Source organism: Podarcis filfolensis (genome assembly GCF_964270895.1).
Source record: "Podarcis filfolensis genome assembly, chromosome: 8".
NCBI classification, from domain to species: Eukaryota; Metazoa; Chordata; class Lepidosauria; order Squamata; family Lacertidae; genus Podarcis; species Podarcis filfolensis.
In genome coordinates, this window is record NC_139611.1 from 32,999,803 (window position 1) to 33,005,940 (window position 6,138).

Genomic DNA, 6,138 nt, shown 5'->3' on the forward strand with positions numbered 1-6,138 from the left:
AGCTGTTTCTTCCCCAGCCCTGTCCGCCATTTTCCGTATATTTACTTTGTTATTTATCTATCTATCTATCTATCTATCTATCTATCTATTTCTGTCCCTACTTTGTTGTTTCGTCGTGTCCGACTCTTCGTGACCCCATGGACCAGAGCACGCCAGGCACTCCTGTCTTCCTACTACTATTTATTAAATTTGAATACCACCTGCTGGTTTGGGGCGGTTACAACATAAAACCACAACATAAAACCACAAAATACATAATAAAAACAAAAACAAGAACAACCCAAGAACTCCTCCCTAACACATTTTAAACTGGATATCAATCAGCCAAAGGCATGCTTAAAGAGTAACGTTTTTGCCTGGCACCTAAAGGTGTGTGATGAAGGCACCTGCCGAACCTACCTGGGAAGAGCATTCCACAAATGGAGCCACTGCAGAAAAGGCCCATGTATTATTATTATTATGATTATGATTATTATTATTATTATCATCATCATCATTATTACAATTCATCATCCACCCTTCCCCCAAGGTATTCTTTTGATTTATTATTATTATCATTGATATGGAGCCATTGTTGTAAACGTCAGCTTTGTACAGTAGGCTAGTTGACGCACCCCTCTGTATCTTCCATCCAGGCAAGCAAGAAACATTATCAGAATTTCAAGGCACCTTGCATCCAGGTAAAAACATTCAAGATGGGGGCAAACCACAGTTGGTGAGGGCGCAGCCTGCGAAGAAAAAGTGGCATCTTGGGGAGAAAGAGTGAGGGCTAAGTAGAGAGACCTGAAGGGCTGTGTTTCAGCCCAATGCTGCAGTTCCCCAGCCACTAATTTCTTGTTGTAAAAGTAAGCACCAGCACTTTGGACTGAGCCAGGAAATGAATAGACAGGCAATCATGCTTTGTGCATGCGCAGAAGCGCTGAATCGCATCACACGCATGCGCAGACGCAGCACTGCAGGTTGCGAATGTGCCTCCTGCACGGATCACGTTTGCAACCCGAGGTTCTACTGTATTGGCATACACCAATGGTTCCCAATGGCATACACCAATGGTACTGCTGCCCCTGGCAGGGGGATGATCTGGGGGGGCCCTAAGAGGCAAGGGGGCGGTGGGAGGGGGGAATGGAGGTGCATATAACTACCAGACTTTGAAAAGCTGGTTTCACTGGATCAGGTTCATCAGCTTTGTTGACTTAATTAAACTGACTAGTTTTAATTGGATTTTGAATCCGATAATTAATGAATTGTTACTGTTTTCAATGTTATTGCGTTATTATCTTCCTTAGTGAGTTGTGCAAACTGCTATTCCGAGTAGTGCTTTTTATAGGGTGGGGTAAGGTGCACTGGGGATGAGCTTATGCAACCATGGTGGTCCAAACGTGTTTTTTTTTGGGGGGGGACCACTAGTATACACAATCTCTTGCTTCCTCAGCAATGCACAATTGTTTGTAAATAAGCAGGTAAATGGCACGACTCTTATTTCTTGATTGTTTTACAGTCCACGTGCATCTCCCTTTAAAAACAAAACCCTACACACTTTTCCTTGTTGGATATCTTGATGTTATTGGTGCCATCAGCTGGTTGAATGAAGCCAGTGCAACTTTTAGAAGTAAAACAGAGCCACGCTGTACAATACGTTAAAAACATACTCAATTCATGTTTAAAGCACATGGTTCCCCTCCCTTGCCCAAAAAGAATCATGGGGATGGTAGTTTGTTAAGGGTGTTGGAAATGGTAGCTCTGTGAGTGGGAAACCACAGGCCTCAGGATTCGGGGGGGGGGGGGAGTCATATGCTGTAAATGTGCTTTGAGCATGCTTTAAATGTATAGTGTGGGAAATAACATGCTTTTTAGTGTGAGGGTGATTCCTGACGGGAGCTTAAGATAGTGAATGGGCCGTTCAGATATCACCAATGAGTCGTTCGCAACAGGTTTTTGTTAAATTATTGTATTTTTCCTAGAAAGGAGAAATTCAGATTAAGCGGGCGGGAAATGAGCTGGCATTTTGATGCCACTGACCATGTGTGGATGCTGTGGACCCAAAATACACACCCATGTGGAAGCAATCAGAGACTGTAGCACTGTAAGAATCAGAAACCACACATTTAGGGATTTAGACACACAGTTTGTGTTCTGGAGAATAACTACTTGCTCAAATTAGGGACATTATAAGTGCATGTATTCTTCTGCAGTGTATTAATTCCAAGCATCACATTGTTATAAACTTTTCTGTTATAAATCCTTCACCCTTCAAAATTTAGGAAATACTCCCTTAGAAAATTGCACTTTATTTTAGCACATGGAACAATCCCAAAAGCCACATTAGCTCTCCTAATGATTAAATATTTCCTCTGCAGAAGAAAATATCTTGGAGAAACTTTTCCCAGTAGTTCTTTTCACTTACAAATCCTGCCTAAGGATATATTTTGTGAATGAATAGGGTAGGCCTGTGACCTGCGTTCAAGAATTAAGATATTTACCATCTCAAAAGACTGGCCCAGATTGACCAGGTAATGCAATCAGTGGCCATTAACAGGTATCTTGTCAGACAGGAAACAACCCAAGCCCTCAAATTTCTGCTTTAGACTGCCTCATTCTGTGCCGGGTATGATGTTTTTTGGGTGGTCTTTGGCTAAGGGGCTGGGCAGTTTCTAAAGTTTCTTTAAAGTTCTTGCACACCTTTGTTCTGGGTCCTCACCTCCTTGCAGAGGTGGGAGGTGAACTCTGTTGCAACAGGAAATTAAATATATTCCTTGCTTTCCTTCTACTGGTCCCTGGCTCTATCCATTCTCCTCTGACATGGACATAGGGGACTCAGAGTCCCTTAGCGAGTTGGGCTGCAAAAGCAAACTCCATTTTTTTCTACAACAACATCTACTGACATCTAAAAACATACAAAATTGGGATGCCAGCCCTTCCTGCTGCCTCTGGACTCCCCCCACTCTATATTGGGTTGCCAACTGTTTTTTCTGACTGGCACCCTGTGCCTTTAACAGCTGCCAATCAAACTAAAATTCAGCAGGGGACGTTTTTTTCTGGCAGGAGGATACGCTCATGGGAAATGCTTCACTGCCAATTTTTTGCCCATTGAGAATTGGTTAAAGGCGGAGGAGCCCCACCAGCAAAAGGATTAGTTGGCAACCCTCACATAGAAAGTCCCTAAACTTTTAGTCTCACTGCTTGACTCATGCTTTACAGTAAAGCCGATACTTAGATATTTCAGAAAACTGAACTGTTTTGGAGCGTCACATATGTGCCACATTTGTGTGTACAATTCAAAAGCGATATGGAACTAAAAACCCTTGCAGGGTTGTAGTTTCTCATCCTGCGGTTTGAATCTTTGCTCAGCTTGTGCTCTGATTCATTTAGTATATGTGAGCCCTCTTCAGGCTATACCACGAGCAGAAAGTATAAAAAGGATGGTGGCTGAGTCACACTGCCTCATAGTAGGGTTGATGCTGATCTAAGTAAAAAAAATGGGTTGGGGGGTGGTGAGACACTTTTATGCTCTGATTTTCCAATATTATACTTCCAATTTATCACACTGCATTTATCCGATTTTATTGTGCTTTATTGCCCTGAGGCCATTTTATAGCAAAAAGGTGGTGTAGAATTTTTATAAAAATAACTTTTTATTGGGGGGGGGGGGTTTAATTTTGGATTGGAGAAGCAGGGAAGGACAATGTGCTTTAACCTTTTGATCCCTGCCATTCCTCTTCCCCCACCTATCCACAAGATCTCAAAAGCATGATTGCCTTATGGCTGAGAGATGCACCTAACTTCGCTGGACTAAAATAGGCGAGATGGAGTGCAGCCTAACAGTAGAACCCACACCCTGATAAATTCAGTGGCGGTGCTTCATTTATTATTACATTTGTAGACCATATTTTCCTCATAAGGAGGAGTTCAAGGAGGATTAAGACCACTGAACCCAGTGGGACATACACCTTTTTCATGTGCTCAAAAGAGCAGCCCTGAGCATAAAGTATTAAAATTGTTGGTTGGTAAAATCAGAAACGTCTTGGAAGATACTTTGGGAGAGATTTTGACTGCCACAGGGTTTAATCTGGCACTGGAGCTAGTTTCTGCACACACAGAGACACCCTTCTGTATGCTCCATCCAAACCACCGAGAGTAGAGAACATTATTCTCCAGCTACCAAATGCTTAGGTAACCATGAATGTTTTCAAATTCCTCCTGTGCAGGTGCACCTCACCAGGGTGGGCCTTCCACAACTGGGAAACCCACCACTGAAAAGCCATGTGCCAACCAGTGGCGACACCACCAAGCCCTCATCAAGATGGTTGGCAATGAGGAAGGTGCTCTTTTAAGTACAGTGGTACCTCGGGTTACATACTCTTCAGGTTACAGACGCTTCAGGTTACAGACTCCGCTAACCCAGAAATATTACCTCGGGTTAAGAACTTTGCTTCAGGATGAGAACAGAAATCGTGCAGCGGCGGTGCAGTGGCAGCAGGAGGCCCCATTAGCTAAAGTGGTGCTTCAGGTTGAGAACAGTTTCAGGTTAAGAACGGACCTCCGGAACGAATTAAGTACGTAACCAGAGGTACCACTGTACTTGGGTTCCAAGCCATTTAGGGCTTTATATGCTAGTACTAAGACTTGGAATGTGGGCCGGTAGCCGACTAGCAGCCACAGCAGTGCTTTCAGGACCGGTATCACATGGTCCCATCGAGTTGCTCCACTTATCAACCTAGCAACCACGTTCTGCACTAGCTGCAGCCCCCAGAGCATCTTCAAGGGCAGCCCCACATAGAAAATAGTCCAAGCAGAAGGTCACTAGATTGTGGATAACTGAGGCTAGGCTAACTTGGTCCAGGAATTGTCGTAACTGGTGAACCTGCCTAAGCTAGGCATAAGCACTCCTAGCCACAGAAGCAACCTGGGACTCCAGTTGGACAAGTTGGAGTCTAGTAATCCTCCCAAGGTATGAACCTGATCCTTGGCAGAATCTTTCATCCCCATCCCTTCTGGCAGGACTACCTTTGCTGCTACCCCATTGCTAATAAAGCATTCTTTTTTTTTAAAAAAAGTACAAAATATAACTGAAACAAGACAGAAGCCAGACATTTCTCAATTACAGTCTCAGTGGCCACAGAAGCCGGGTGCTTGGAATTTTAATTAATGGGCTCTGCATTTGTTTTTGAAGCCCCTATTTTGAGTGTTTGCTAGAATTCCTTAATTAGTTCCAAAAAACCCGCAGGTGTACTGGCATGGGTTTGTTTGGCTGTGAGAGAGTCAAGCAGAGATTTTTTTTTAAAAAAAGAGAATATCAATATTTTGTTGTACGATAATGAGTCGTATTCAGTTTCCCGGCGATTGTATTTGCAGTGAAAATGTTCTGGCTTCCAAATGGAACGAAGACACAGAAGGGGGATTGCTTCCATTAGGGGAGAGAGAGAGAGTTTTAAACACTGTTAGAGTACTAGCATGAACGACAACTGGTGGTGCCATTGTAAAGCAGATGTCATTTAGGAACCGTTGTCCCAAATACAGCTGAAACGTTGCATGCAAAATGTGCCGGGTTCTTAATTGCTGCACTCCAAACAGAGATGAAAAGAGAGTTGCATGGTTCAGAAACTCTGCCAGGAAAGGAAATAGCCTTGGATGTGTGGATGGTGGAGGAAATGTTGGCTGGGATCCAAAGAGATGTTTAGACTTCTCCAAGGGACTTGAGCAAGGCTGGGGAAATTTTTTGACTTGTGTCCTTTTGAACAGCTAAGCTCCCTCCCCTATTCATTGCAAATGGCTTTCCAACCTTCTTAATAATAATAATAATCACAACAACAATAAACAGTTTACCACATACCTTTTTTTAAAAAAGGAGATTATATAGGGAGAGATTCAGTATTATCCAAATGGAGCCACTGGCAGCGGCAGAGCAAGCCAATTGGGTGCCTGAGATGGCACGCGTGCCCTGCGCCCAGGGGTGGGGCTAGCCACCTAAGGGGTGGGGCAAGCCGGGGCAGGATGCTCCGCAAGGCCTCTGAGGAGTCTGCCTGCCTCCTCCCACTCAGCCGCCCTGCAGCTGAGAGGGAGGCGACGGACAGACCGTTTGCAGCAGCACGGAGCCTGCGGGTGCCCAAGCCACTGCGTCACTTCCAGGAGAGACGCGTG